The sequence below is a fragment of the Mirounga angustirostris genome, unplaced genomic scaffold, assembly GCF_029215605.1.
Source record: "Mirounga angustirostris isolate CCGP_5_RB_7025 unplaced genomic scaffold, mMirAng1.0.hap1 SCAF_9, whole genome shotgun sequence".
Lineage (NCBI taxonomy): Eukaryota > Metazoa > Chordata > Mammalia > Carnivora > Phocidae > Mirounga > Mirounga angustirostris.
The window spans coordinates 49770993-49785839 of NW_026991717.1; the positions used below are offsets into that span (position 1 = coordinate 49770993).

At 38.5% G+C, this 14847-nt stretch overlaps 1 long non-coding RNA gene across 1 annotated transcript in view; it reads left to right on the top strand.

Moving 5' to 3' along the window:
- Positions 1-14847, top strand: part of LOC135361577 (uncharacterized) — an 89480-nt gene that overhangs the window by 38989 nt on the left and 35644 nt on the right. The window lies entirely within an intron of this gene.

Genomic DNA, 14847 nt, shown 5'->3' on the forward strand with positions numbered 1-14847 from the left:
ATCAAAACTTGTCCTGTGTGCTTTTGGACCTCATTTCCATTGGCATCCTGAAGAGTGATTCCTTTGGGGAAACTGAGGGAACAATAAATATACCTACTTTCAGGCCATTCTACAGATCTGTCAGTGATTTGGGTGACAGTCACTTAAACTCTTACCAGCATTGGATCTTTTTGTTATTTTTTGTAAGATTTTATCTTGAGAGGGGGAGAAAGAGAGAGAGGAAGAGAGAACATGAGCAGAGTGGGGGGGTAGAAGGACAGGGAGAAGCAGACTCCCCGCTGAGCAGGGAGCCCAACATGGGACTCGATCCCAGGATTCTGGGATCATGACCTGAGCCGAAGGCAGATGCTTAACCAGCTAAGCCACCCAAGAGCCCTCAGCTTGGATCCTTATCGCCAACCTCCAGCAAGCACACAACTCTAAATCTGGACCCTGCTAGCCAGCCTGGACATAGTGCTCTTGCTGCACAACACAGGTGGGAGGTTTTGTGCAGTGAATGGCTGAGGGAAACACAGCTCAATACATACTGTACAGGGAAGGGGGTGTGAGGCTGTCAGTGTGAGAAGTACAGGAAAAGGAACATCCCAACAGCTGTCTCAAACAAAATAGTGCTAAGGGGCTTGCTGGGGAGCTACTCAAATAGAACCACGTTGCACATGGAAACCAGAGACAGGATCAACAGACAGCAGGTGGGGGAGACGGGAATGAGTACTGGATTGTTTACCTTCTTGACTTGGCTTTGCTGCTTAATAGTTTGCAATTCGCTTTATCTTTTGGCATCTCAGTTTCTACCTCTACAAAACAGGAGTTTACTTTGCCTTCCTCTCAGAGTATTGTCAAAATCAAATGAAGCAACATATGTGAATGATAAATTTGAAGCCCTGAATGTGGCCGGTGTTATCTAAGTGAAGCCTAATGGAGCATTAGAGGCCAAGAAACAAAAGTCAAGCAGCACAATTTACAAGTGGGTACAGCAATAATGATAAATGTGTTAAGTGTGTGTGTGCCTGAAGATTTACATGCATTATTGATAATATTTACAGCTGTGAACTATGTATTTTTATTCCTATTTACCAAAAGTTAAGCAACTTGTTCAGGGAAGGAACTAACTCAGTCCTGTTTCTAGAGATTGTGCTCTTTTTACTATCACACGTTTCCTCCAAATTCTTTGTGCATTCATAGGCTGTTAGTATGGGGATTCTGAAATAGGACTTTTATTTCTAAGCTTTCCATTCTCCGTAACTTAGTGTGCAACCCTGTAATTCCCCACCTTGGAACTGTATGCAGGCTTTTATCTAGCAGATCTGTTGTAAGAAACTTGTCTGGAGACTGGCTTTCCCATTTTCTTGAGTACATTAGTTCTAACCCTGCAGAATTCAAGCATTCTGGTTATGGTCCTGGGGACAGACTTCCCTTCACACGTGAAAAACCACAGCAGCTTCAACAATGCTAAGTCGGGGGAGTCTGTGTGGGGAGATTGAGATCTTGAGTTCCTGTATTCTTGTTCTATTGTTGCTGTAACAAGTCACCAAAAATCTAGGGGCTTAAATCAATACAAATACATTATCTTGGGTTTCACTGGACTAACATTAAAGTGTGGCAGGGCTGCATTCCTTCCTGGAAACTCTAGAGGAAAGTCTATTTCCTTACCTTTTCCAGCTTCTAGAGGCAGCCTTCATTCCTCAGCCCATGACCACATTACTACATTTTCAAAGCCAGCATCATTACCTTTCTCTCTGACTACACCAAGGAAAGGGTCTCCCCTTATAAAGATTCATGTGATTAGATTGGGCCCATCTGGATAATCCAATCTATTCTCACCACTTGAAAGTCCTTAACCCTAATCACACTTGCAAAGTCCCTGTTGACAAATAAGGTAACATATTCACAAATCCTGGGGATTAGGGTGTGGAGATCTTTGAGGAGCATTTTTCTGCTTACCACAATTCTCATTCAGATGATAAGTACAACAGGCATAAACAGGTTTTTGAACAAACACAATTGACTGTTGACAAACACACAACTAATGTAAGGGAAGCAGAAGTGTGTGGATGTGCTAGGGAGTAGGTGACTAGCTGATATACTGTGACTATTCAGTATGCATTTTGCATCTTTTTTAGAGGGAATGGACAGAGTTGATTAATCTGGAAAAGGTTAAATGACAGTCAATTAATAGAATTTCTACTGCCAGGGAACGTGGGTGGCTCAGTTAGTTAAGTGACTGACTCTTGGTTTTGGCTCAGATCATGATCTCAGGGTTGTGGGATCGAGCCCTGCATGGGGTTCCATGCTCAGCGAGGATGTTGGTGCTTGGCAATGAAGCTTTAAGTTAGGACCATATTTTTTGTTGATGGAAAAAGGGATGTCTTCCAGAGCAGTTCTGTGAGGTTCTGTTGTGCTGGCTGGTTCTCATTTTCTCTTTGATTGGTTTAAAAGCAGATTCAAGTTGAGTAGTACAGCAGAAACCCATAGAGCTAATTGCCTTAGAGGCAGCCAGCAAGATTGCTGTGTGATGATGCAATTGTATAATCCTTTTAAACGTAAGATTGTCATTTGTAGTGATTTGTAATGATCAGATAAGCCAGTAAAGCACCTAGTGTCCATTTTCTCTTCAAATGTTTAATGAAGTACATGGCATCATAGAAGTAGAATTAAACAAAGTTGTATACAATGTGTGTTTATTGTTTTTGGTCAGTTATTTCAGGGTCATTGTTTCTGCCAGATTATTTTGCCAGTGGTGTAACCTGCTGAGACTGCTGTTCGCAGTACTGGGATGAACTATGGATATGGTATATAGATAATAATTTTGTCACAATTGCAGGTTTGTCACTAGATTTCAATAATTGTCCTACCTTAACTAAACTTGGAGGTGGTCTAAATTCATTTTGGAAGTTCTTTAGAAATAGTTGATAGGGAAGCCTGGGTGGCTCAGATGGTTAAGCATCTGCCTTTGGCTCAGGGCATGATCCCAGGGTCCTAGGATCAAGCCCCACATCGGGCTCCTGGCTCAGCGGGGAGCCTGCTTCTCCGTCTGCCTCTCCCCCTGCTCATGCTCTCTCTCTCTGTATCTCTGTGTCTCAAATGAACAAATAAAATCTGAAAAAAAAAAAAAAAAAGAAATAGTTGATGCTTTGTGTAGTCATGGGGTGCTGAATGGTAGAGAAATCAGTGTAAAATATATGACTCTATTACCATTTTTGGCCTGATTGCTCTTGTCAATTCATTTGAGTATTTCTATCAGATTGGTTAATGTTACTTTACCTTAGCCTTGTGGTGTTTGATTTGTATGCATCCTAAGAACATTATGGCCTCAGGATAGTTCTGAGTCAAATGCAGCAGGAGAGGATAAAAATAGCTTTACTTATGCAATTTACTTTCTTTTTTTTTAAGATTTTATTTATTTATTTGATAGAGAGAGCACACAAGTAGGGGGAGTGGCAGGCAGAGGGAGAGGGAGAAGCAGGCTCCCCTCTGAGCAGGGAGCCCAAGGTGGGGCTTGATCTCAGGACCCTGGAATCATGACTTGAGCGGAAGGCAGCCACTTAACCGACTGAACCACCCAGGCACCCCATAATTTACTTTCTTAATCAACATTTATGGGTAAAAAAATAAAAAGTAGAAGAAACCATGAGTGATTCCCTGGAGTTTGTCCTGAGGCTAAATTTCTTAATCATTTGGAGAAAGTCAAATCTGAGAATTATCTACAGCAGAAAAATCCTACAAAAGGTGAAGTGATTGGTATATGTATTAGTCAGGGTTCTCCAGAGAAACAGAACCAGTAGGATGGATATTTTTATATACTTCTAAATATATCTATCTATATCTATAATGTAAAACTATACAGAGATTTGTTATAGGGAATTGTCTCATGTGTTTATAGAGTCTGAGAAGTCCCAAGATCTTCAGCTGGCAAGCTGGAGACCCAGGAGAGTGGATGTGTATTTCCAGTCCCAAAGCCAGAAAGCTTGACACTCAAACAGAACTACTGTTTCAGTCTGAGTCTGAGGTTGGAAAAGACCAATATTCCAGCTCAAGAAGTCAGGAAGGGAGAGGTCGCCTCTTGCTCAGTTTTTTGTTCTATTCAGGTCTTTAGTTGATTGACTGAGACTCCTCTGCACTATGGAGGGGAATCTGCTTTACTTAGTCTGCTTTACTTAGTTGACATATAAAATTAATCATCACAGGATGCAAGAAGTCATTCCTTCAAGAATCCCCTGGTTCCACTAGAATTTGGTTCAACAGTGATCAAGAGCCTCATCTGACACAGATACTTTCTACAGAGTGAAAATAAGCATAGATCTGTACTTACCCACTTGTCAATTTTAACTGGATAACAAAAGATACCTGATGATCAGGCATTCAGTTAAGAAAGATGTGACAACTTTAAGATGCAACTAAAGCAAATTTAAATTTGCTTTTTAAGAAAAGAAGGCAGCTGTTAGGCATCCCTTCTGGGATGGCATTTGAGGGGTTTTGTGGATCCACTCCTCAGTGAAACAAGGATAACTACTGAAAACTATAATATAAAGCCCAAACATTTAAATTCTACATATTTTTCTAAGGGCATACAGCTAATGAGGAAACATTTATTCAAGAAAATCTCTTAAGACTGAGTAAGAACCCTGAGAGTCTGTGGCACTTGAGCCATGACCAGTCTTCTCCCCATCAGCTTGACAGCAGCTCTACCGCTAGTGGGTGTGGCCAAGAAGAAGGGGCTCTCTCTCCTCTGAGTTCCTGATCAAGGGATGTATTTCATCAGGAGGGGAAGGTATCCAGCACTTTTCATCCCTTCAAATTCTGAGTTGAAGAAGCTAACTTACTGTTGAGTGTGACTGGGAAATCAGAGAGTTCCCTTCATCTACCCAACCACAACTCATAAGGCAGAAGATCTCTTCCAGATGTGGCAGACCAAGAATACTGAGGTCCCAAATGCCCTTGTCCCATTTCACTTATTGAGCAGAGATTCTAAGCCAGGACAGGTAAGGCCAAGAAAATCAGAGGCTACCATACCTGCCCAGTGCTTGGAATAGGAGCTTGAAAATTTTGCCCAAGAAGAGAAGCAATCCATATGGAAAGATGAATATGAAGTTCTCTCCAAAAAGACTGCTCTTATTTGAAAAAAAAAAAAATGTGGGGAAGTTTAAACCTAAGGATGTTCTCAGAAACAATGGAAATTTTTTAAAAATGGAAATTTTGGTGGAGCAATTAACAGGCAGCAGGTAGTTGCTCTAAATTAAGAGCAATAACCTAAGTCACAAACCAGCTAGTTTACCAGTGAGAACTGGAGAGGGACAGCTAAGAAAGAGCCTTCTTGGGGCGCCTGGGTGGCTCAGTTGGTTAAGCGACTGCCTTCGGCTCAGGTCATGATCCTGGAGTCCCGGGATCGAGTCCCGCATCAGGCTCCCTGCTCGGCAGGGAGTCTGCTTCTCCCTCTGACCCTCCTGCCTCTCATGCTCTCTGTCTCTCATTCTCTCTATCTCAAATAAATAAATAAAATCTTTAAAAAAAAAAAAAAGAAAGAGCCTTCTTCAGGTTAGAACAAATCTCAAAGACTGGTCCTAACCACTACTACTGCCTGAATTTAACTGAGTGAAATTATAGAACAATTTATGCCCAAGGGCACTGTTGAAAACAGTAGAGCCATCAGATGGCAGTTAGTGGAATGGAACAGTTGGGAATAATACCAAATGAGATAGACATTTTAACAGAGAGATCAGGGAAAGAGACAAAGAGAGCCCTGCTAAAACCACTGTCATCCAAGAGGCTTTGTCTCTGGTGGGGAAATAGACCTTACTAAAATTGTCTATCCAAGTATCTAAACATGTAAAAAAGCAAACAACGATAAGAACAAGCCCCAGAGAAGGGGGATAGGAATCAGTATCCAGGGTTTCTCCAATATGTTACCTAAAATGTCCAGTTTTTAACAAAAAATTATGAGACATGCAAAGAAATAGGAAAGTGTGACCCATGTACAGGGAAAAAAGTAGGCAACAGATGCTGCCTGTGTGAGGGCCCAGATGTCAGATTTAACAGACACACTTTGAGGCAGCCATTACATATGTCCAAAGAACTAAAGGAAACCATGGTTAAGGAAGTAAAGGAAGGCATGATAACAATGTTTCATCAAATAGAGAATATCAATAAAGTATATAAATGATAAAAATGAATCAAATTGAAATTCTGGAGTTGAAAGTATAATAATTGAAATGAAAAATTGACTCAGGCTCAATAGTAGTTTTGAACTGGCAGAAGAAAGAATCATCAAACTTAGAGATAGATTGATAGAGATTATACAATATGAAAAACAGAGACAAAAAAAAAGAAAAGAAAAAAAGTGAACAGAGCCTCAGAAAAGTGTGGGAAACCACCAAGCACACGTACATATATGTAATGGGAGTACCAGAAGGAGAGGCGAGAGAAAGAAGAAAAAAAAATTCCAAAGAAAGAATGGCTGAAAACTCCCTAAATTTGATGAAAATCATTAACCTACATACCTAAGAAGCTCAACAAATTCCAAGTAAGACACACCCAAAGATTCGCAACAACACATCATTGTAAATATGATAAAGTCCAGACAGAGAAAGTCTTGAAATCATCAAAAGAAAAATGATTTCTTATGTACAGGGGCACCCATAAGATTAAATGCTGACAGAAACAATGAAGGCTATAATAAAGCAACCGTCCCAATTCAGTAATGCCGAAGTACATAAGTCATAAGTTTATAGAGCTGCAGCCCCAGAAAAGAACTTCCACATATGATGAATTACATGTCAATACTTCCTAATCATTGTGTGCATTGCAGGCATCACTAATCAATTGCAATCCTCTTTCTCTTTGAATTTAGTTTAAGCCTCTGAAGCCTCACAAATAACCATCCAGGTGCCCACTGCCAGTCAACCAGAGCATGCATAAGAGTTGAAATACAGTTTTTATCATGCTAGCCTCATTTCACAGGTGAGGAAATCAAGGGCTAGAAGCTGTAGAGTTAAAGGCAGATGCAGAAGTAGCTCCCAAGTCTCCTGATAACTGGTCCACAATACCACTCTACATTTGTACACATTCAGCCAGCATCATAGGTCCTTTTTCTATCTCAGGAGCTTTGTGAGCCAAACTTGTTAGTTTGTTCTATTCCATATGAATGAAGAGCTTGAGAACTAGAACATTTATGCTTGAAAAGAAATGATTAATCAGTACTGAGAGAGGTTATATCTATATATCTATATATCTATATCTATCTATCTATCTATCTATCTATCTATCTATCTATCTATATATCTTAGAGAGGTATATATATCTTAAAAAATTCTCTCTCATATTTCAGGCTTCCCTGGGATTTCCCTGGGGTTCAAAGCTTTGTTCCTGAAACACGCTTTTCAGTCTTTCTGAAGGTAGTAGAATTGGCTGAGATAAGAAAGTAGCTTCCTGCCTTTCTCCCCCCTCACACAGGGAGCATCCTGCCAGTGAGACTAATCTTTACTAGTACTTCAGAGGGAGTTCTAAATTTCCATGGGTAAAGCCTCTCATTTGCCTGAGGTTAGCAAACTACAGCAAGTGTGTATTTAGTTCATACTTCTTAATATACCTGCCAATAGGAATTTGACAACTGAATGTACCTGTCTTGGGGTTTTTATTTATTTAGTTAGGTTTCCCCCTTTTGGTTTGAAGAATCCAGCTCTGAGAGCTCAGCTAGCTTGGTAAATTAGTTATGTACCAAAGAGCCTCCTGCCCCTGTCCAAATTGATGGGAGATATCAGTGGTTGAGTTATCACAGCTTCCAAGGAGAATTCAACAAAGCCTCTTTCCACTATCTCCACCTATCCTCTTCTCATGCAGTTCTCTGCCTCTCCCAAGCCAATCCTTGTGTCCTGGAAGCTTCCCTCCTTTCATAGGCCTACCATCTGGGTGAGATTGATGTTGGCATTCCAGAAAGGTAGGACTGCAGCTGTTTTCTCTTGGTGACACTAATGTGAGGTACCGCTACCACTGCATTCTACTCTCTAATCTCCTACCCATTTTACTGATTTTGCTGAGACTAGCTTATAGTGAGAACTTCTAGATAATATCTACCTCGAAGGATTGCCTTCAAGTACTTTGTAAACAGTTAAGTGTTATATTTTATTTATTATTTTATTTATTTTTAATTTATTTTTATTTATTTTTTTAAAGATTTTATTTATTTATTTTAGAGAGAGAGAATGAGAGACAGAGAGCATGAGAGGGAAGAGGGCAGAGGGAGAAGCAGACCCCCTGCCGAGCAGGGAGCCCGATATGGGACTCGATCCCGGGACTCCAGGATCATGACCCGAGCTGAAGGCAGTCGCCCAACCAACTGAGCCACCCAGGCGCCCTATTTATTATTTTAGCTAAGTCCACTCAGATTGTTCCTACAAACACATGTGTGTGAAATTTGGTAGATGGAAATGTAAAAATCTGTCTCATCTGTTGGCTTCTTTTTGATGCCATTCCTGTTTCTTTTCAGACAACAGCCCTCTAAGCTGGGAACAACTTGCAGTGTTGGTACAGGGAAGGTGGACAGCCACCAGTGGTTTCAGATGGAGCTCAAGTCTTCTTACATTGAGATTAGGTTGCCTCTTCCCAAAGCCCTGCTGTATTAGAGTCTGGAGGTGTTTGTATTTTGCCAGCCTCCTTGGAGTGGTGTAGCCATCTGCCATTTACCCTTTATGCAACTTTGCTATGGTGTATGTGCAACATCATTATTTCATTATTTCATTGCCTCACCCTGGATGCCTTTACCTTCTTTTTTACACATAAAAAAAATACATTATTTATTCCTTTATTTATTATAATTTAGGGAATGGTTCTTTGCTGGCTTTGTGTATGGGGCAGTTTGGAAGTGTTTGATGTTTAACATAGGAGCAAGTATTTCCTTTGTAATAAATCTCTGAGAGTGTTTTCAGAGTTGATAAATCTTGGGCCAATCAAGTCTCTTCTGAATTGAGGGGAGAGTTTCAAGATTTAGAAAGGACTTTATGAATGTTGAAGAATATTAACTTCGCCCAGATGTGCACTATAGTCCAGTTTCAGCACTTCCATGATTCATTTCTGGACCATCCTCGATGTCAGACTCCTCATAATCTCTTTAGGGTCAATAGAAACAAACCAACAAAAACCTTTTAGATCATCTGAAATAATCAGCAATTGAGATAGAAAACTTTGTAGGAAAGGTGGAGAGGGAATTTGTATCATATATCCCATCACAAACAATTGAAAAGAAAATCCCCTTTACACCTATTTACTCTCCTCAAGAGCCTTTTTTTCAGGTGCTTTGTCTTCATGGGTTTCTTTCTTCTTCCCACTTTCTGAGCAGCATTTGTTCTCCTCTTTTGAGCTCATTTGTTTCTGCCACCCTATCTCTTTATTGTTAGCTTGGCTCCTGGAGTAAGCCCACTAATATTAACATTATCCCTTCTACCATGGCTGTCTCTTCAATGCCTTGAGATGGGGAAGGGAGCCTTCCTTACTTCAACTCTTTTTTTAACATAGCCCAAATGGAAAGTTTGCTTTGCCTCTTAGTGTGTCAGAGTAGTCCCTAGACCTAATATTCTTCTTGATTTACTCTTCTAGTTTCCTAAAGTTCTTTCTCTTATAGAATCTGCCACGGGTCCCGGAGACCTGGATGGGAGAGTATGAGTGATGCTACACAGAGAAATCATTTAAAAATGTCCCTCCCCACTGATTGTCAACCAAAAACTATGAGCTGAGTTTGAACTATTTGGATTTGGGGTGGGAGCTCACAGAAAATATGATGAAAACCAAGCTGCCTTTGCAAAATCAGAACCTCTGGTTGTTTGATCACTGTATCCTCCACACTCAGCTAGAAGTGTTTTTCGTCACTCTTCTCTTTTTGTGAGATGGAGATATTTCAGCAGCAACTGTTGCCATTGTTATTACCAAACACCATCAAAATGGATCAGACAACCTGCTGATATGGCTGTTCAGGTGAAAACAGATGCTGTCACAAGCTTTTTAGAACATCTACAGGGAGAAGCATCTCCATTAAGGATTTTAACATTCAAATCAAATTTAGAAGCTAAAAACTCTGTGATATAGGGGTTAAAATTAAGCAGCTGGTGGTCCACAGGTAACATGGCAAAGACACGAGGAACCTGTTCAATGGAGACTGGAGAAGCAGAAGGTCATACCTGAGTTTGCCTGATGATACTGATTGTGAGTGTCTTGATCCTCATGAAGATGAGATATGACAAAACCTACAGGAATATGGTTTTGAAAAAAACCTTAAAATTATTTAAGGAAGAGGAGCCACTTTTTAAAGGTCCTTAACAAAAAGGTTTAAAGATCGTATTTTTTTTCCTGTGTAAACATATCTAATTTCTATATATTATATGAAGTATCAGATTGAAACATCTGAAATTGCAATAATTCAACTGTTTTTGACTTACAACAATGGCAATTCCATATATTCCTATGAGCCTTCTGGTAGTTCTGAAGGGTTGGGGGTGCTATGGATGCTCTCTGTGTTGGAGTCGCTTGAGTTCCTGCTCCTGGTCCTCTGCTGATCTGGTACAGAATACACTCAGTATCTCATTGCTAATACTAGTTGCTGCTATGAACTAGTCTTGCTGCCATACATTAATTGGAAGAAATTAAGAACAATAATACTACAATAATAATAACTATACACACACACACACTACACTGGAATTAAAATTAAAGACATATAATTTAATTTTAATTCCAGGATAGTTAACATACAGTGTTATATTAGTTTCAGGTGTACAGTATAGTGATTCGACAATTCTATACATTACTCAGTGCTCATCAAGATAAGTGTACTCTTAACCCCCTTCACCTATTTCACCCCTCCCTTTACCTACCTCCCCTCTAACCATCAGTTTGTTTTCTATAGTTAAGAGTCTGTTTCCTGGTTTCTCTCATTTTCCCCCCTTTGTTTGTTTTCTTTCTTAAATTCCACATATGAATGAAATCATATGGTGTTTATCTTTCTCTGACTGACTTATTTTGCTTAGCATTATACTGTCTAGCTCCATCCATGTTGTTGCAAATGGCAAGATTTTATTCTTTTTAATGGCTAAATAATATTTCATTGTATATATATACCACATCGTCTTTATCCATTCATCTATCGATGGACACTTGGGCTGCTTTCATAATTTGGCAATTGTAACTAATGCTGCAATAAACATATTAGTGTTGGGGTTAAATACCCAGTAGTGTAATTACTGGATCATAGGGTAGTTCTATTTTTAGCTTTTTGAGGAAACTCCATACTGCTTTCCACAGTGGCTACACCAGTTTGCATTTGCACCAACAGTGCACGAGGTTTCCTTTCTCTCCACATCCTTGCTAACACTTGTTATTTCTTGTGTTTTTGATACTAACCATTCTAACAAGGTGGTATCTCATTGTGGTTTTGATTTGCATTTCCCTGATGATGAGTGATGTCGAGCATCTTTTCATGTGTCTGCTGGCCATCTGGATGTCTTCTTTGGAAAAATGTCTTTTTAGGTCCTATGCCCATTTTTAATCAGATTATTTGTTTTTTTTGGTGTTGAGTTGTATACATTTATTTTGGAATTAACCCTTTATCAGATATGTTATTTGCAAGTATCTGTTCCCTTTCAGTAGGTTACTTTTTTTTGTTGTTGTCGATGGTTTCCTTTACTGTGCAAAAGCTTTCTATTTTGGTATAGTCCCAATAGTTTATTTTTGCTTTTGTTTCTGTTGTTTGTGGAGACATATCTAGGAAAACGTTGCTATGGCCAATGTCAAAGAAATTACTGCCTATGTTTTCTTCTAGGATTTTTTATGGTTTCCGGTCTCATATTTAGGATTTATCCATTTTGAGTTTATTTTTGTGTATTGTGTGAGAAAGTGGTCCAGTCTGAAATAATATCGTGAACTGTTATTTATTTTCATGTATGTATGAACACCTTTACAAATCAAATGAAAATTAGAATCTTGAGGAATAAAAGTGTTTTAGAAGAACAATCTTGTATTACATAATGAATCCTATTAATAATAATTGAGTTTATAACACTCTGCTTCTTTGACATTTATTGAAATTTTACCAGAACACCATTATACAAAATAAAATTTTGGAAATAACTGTTTCTCATATCATTATCCAACTCAAGTACGATATGAAAAACAAAGCCCCAAACATTAGAACTTAAATGACAGCAGAAGACACAGTGGAATGATGCCATAGACCCAGAAGGAAAAGAACTGGACCCAGAAACATGAGATATGAATTCCATCATTTTATGGTCCCCACATCTCTGTACGTATTAGTGTCTGAACTTATCTCACCATGCTTACTTCCATTGCCAATGGAAGAGTTTTCTCTCTTCCCATATCTTACTTTTTCTCTAAGACTGCAACCTAACTTTATTATTTTCTACTTTCTATTTTCCTTCTTCTCCTTAACTCCTTTAAGATCTTTTTTAAGACTCTTCAGCCATGTAACACTTTCAACCTACCTTTCTTTTTTTTTTTTTTTTTAGAGTACATTCAACCTACCTTTCTAAAGCCCTTCTCTACCACTGCCAACTTAAGATAATTAAATTATGTCCAATTTTCTTATGCCAATTCACTCACTGCTGCAAGGCTTCAAACACCCCATCCCTAACACTCCACTATCACCAAACAAAGGTCACTGTGAGCTCCATTATCAAATTTAATGTACATTCTCCTGTCCTTGCTAGAATTCTGGACTTCTCTGCTACATTTGATACCATTAGCTAATTCATTCTCCTTGAAACTCATTTCTTGACTCCTCTATCAAGGTTTTCTCCTTTGTCTCCCTGCCTGCTACTTGTCAGTCTCATTTACTGACTCAACTCCTCTGCCTCCCACAGTCCTTATAATGTTGATACTTCTTGGGGTTCTATCATTCTATTCAACAGTGTCAATGATCCACCAGATTTTCTTTGCAATTTTGATACACATTCTCAACAACCTGCTCCTGCTTCTTTTTGACAGAGGGCTGCCTTAGGATACTGGAGTCCACTTTGCCTGTCTGCGCTAAGACATGGAAACTCACACTGCTCACTCTTTCTGGGTGATTATATTCATTTTCACAATTTCATCTCTACTTATATGCTGATGACTTCTAAATAGTCCTATTAAGCCCTATCCCCTCTCTTGAGCTTAGACTTGTGTACTCTATTATCTAATGGGAAACTTGATGTCCCCCCAGATAGTTTAAACCCGTCATATGTACAAAACTGAATTCATAATCTATTACCAGTTTCCATTTTTTGTATCTTCCCCTTATTATGGAATAGTACAAACATTCTTCTTACAGCAATGACCAGGAACCTGGGACTTATCATCCTTATGTCTCTTTCCCTTACTCTCCACAACTGAGATCAAATCCTATAAAATCTAATTTGTCAATACTTGTCATATCAGTCCCCTCATTTCTGTACCATCTGCTGTTGTCTTGGTCAAGTCCCCATTAGCTGTATCCTAGACTTTTATGATGGAGAGAGAGCATAGCATACTGTGAGATGGCTCAGGCTCTGGAGCTGCAGTTTTTACAGAACTAGAACAAAAAATCCTAAAATTTGTATGGAACCACAAAAGACCCCAAATAGCCAAAACAATCTTGAAAAAGAAAAGCAAAACTGGAAGTATTACAATTCCAGATTGTAAGTTATATTACAAAGTTGTAATAATCAAAACAGTATCTTACTGGCATAAAAATAGACACAGATCAGTGAAACAGGATAGAACATGTAGACACAAACCCATGATTATATGGTCAATTAACCTTTGACAAAAGGGGCAAGAATATGCAGTGAGAAAAAGTCTCATTAACAAATGGTGTTGGGAAAACTAGACAGCTACCTGAAAAAGAATGAAACTGGGCCACTTTCTTACACCATATGCAAAAATAAACTTAAAATGGGTTAGAGACCTAAATGTGACACCTGAAACCATAAAAATCCTAAAACAGAGCACAGGCAGTAATTTCTTTAAAAAAAATTAAAAATAGAAATACATTTTAATTTTGGATCTTTGGTTTTAGGAAGTGTTATAAGCCAATGAATGACACTAGTAGCCTTTGATCATACAGCATCTGCTGGCTAAGTATGGTGTTAGGTACTTTAAATACATTGTCTAATTTTCTTCATAAACTCTGTGTATGTTTTGTTTTCACCATTAGGGAGAAAATTGTTGAATACTGCATTCCGGGAAGGCTTAGGAGGAGATTTTTTTAAAAAGTATTTTCACGGTGCCTGGCTGACTCAGTCAGCAGAGTGTACAATTCTTGATCAAGCCCCACTTTGGGTGTATAGATTGCTTAAGAATAAAATCTTTAAAAAAAAGTATTTTCATTGGCTTAAAAAATTTAAAAAATTGTTTATTAAAAAAACAAACTGAAAATCAAGCATACAGATATATACACATTAGGGATTATCTTTATTTAGTTTATTTAGTTAACTAAATTTCTTTATTTAGTTAACTAAATATTCTTCCAGGCCATTATCAGTTCTCTCTCTCTCTTTCTCTGTATATGTATATACTATATGTATAGTTTTTAGAACTTATTAAAAAGAGTAATAACAATATATATCCAGTTCTGCAATTTGTTCCCACTCAGTATTCACAATGTTTTTTGATAATTTGAAATATAAAATAATTTTACCTATTACTACTCCCTCCAATCATCTACTTCTGATCTCTTTATGCGAAGGCCAATAGTCACAGGATTCAGAAAAACATCTGGACCAAGGAATGATTTCCTAAAAAAATTCTAATAATAAAGCAATCTTTTTTTTGATAATAGTATTTTTTATTGGGAGCAATTGAAGTTTTTGTCACTCCTTTTTGAGTGCT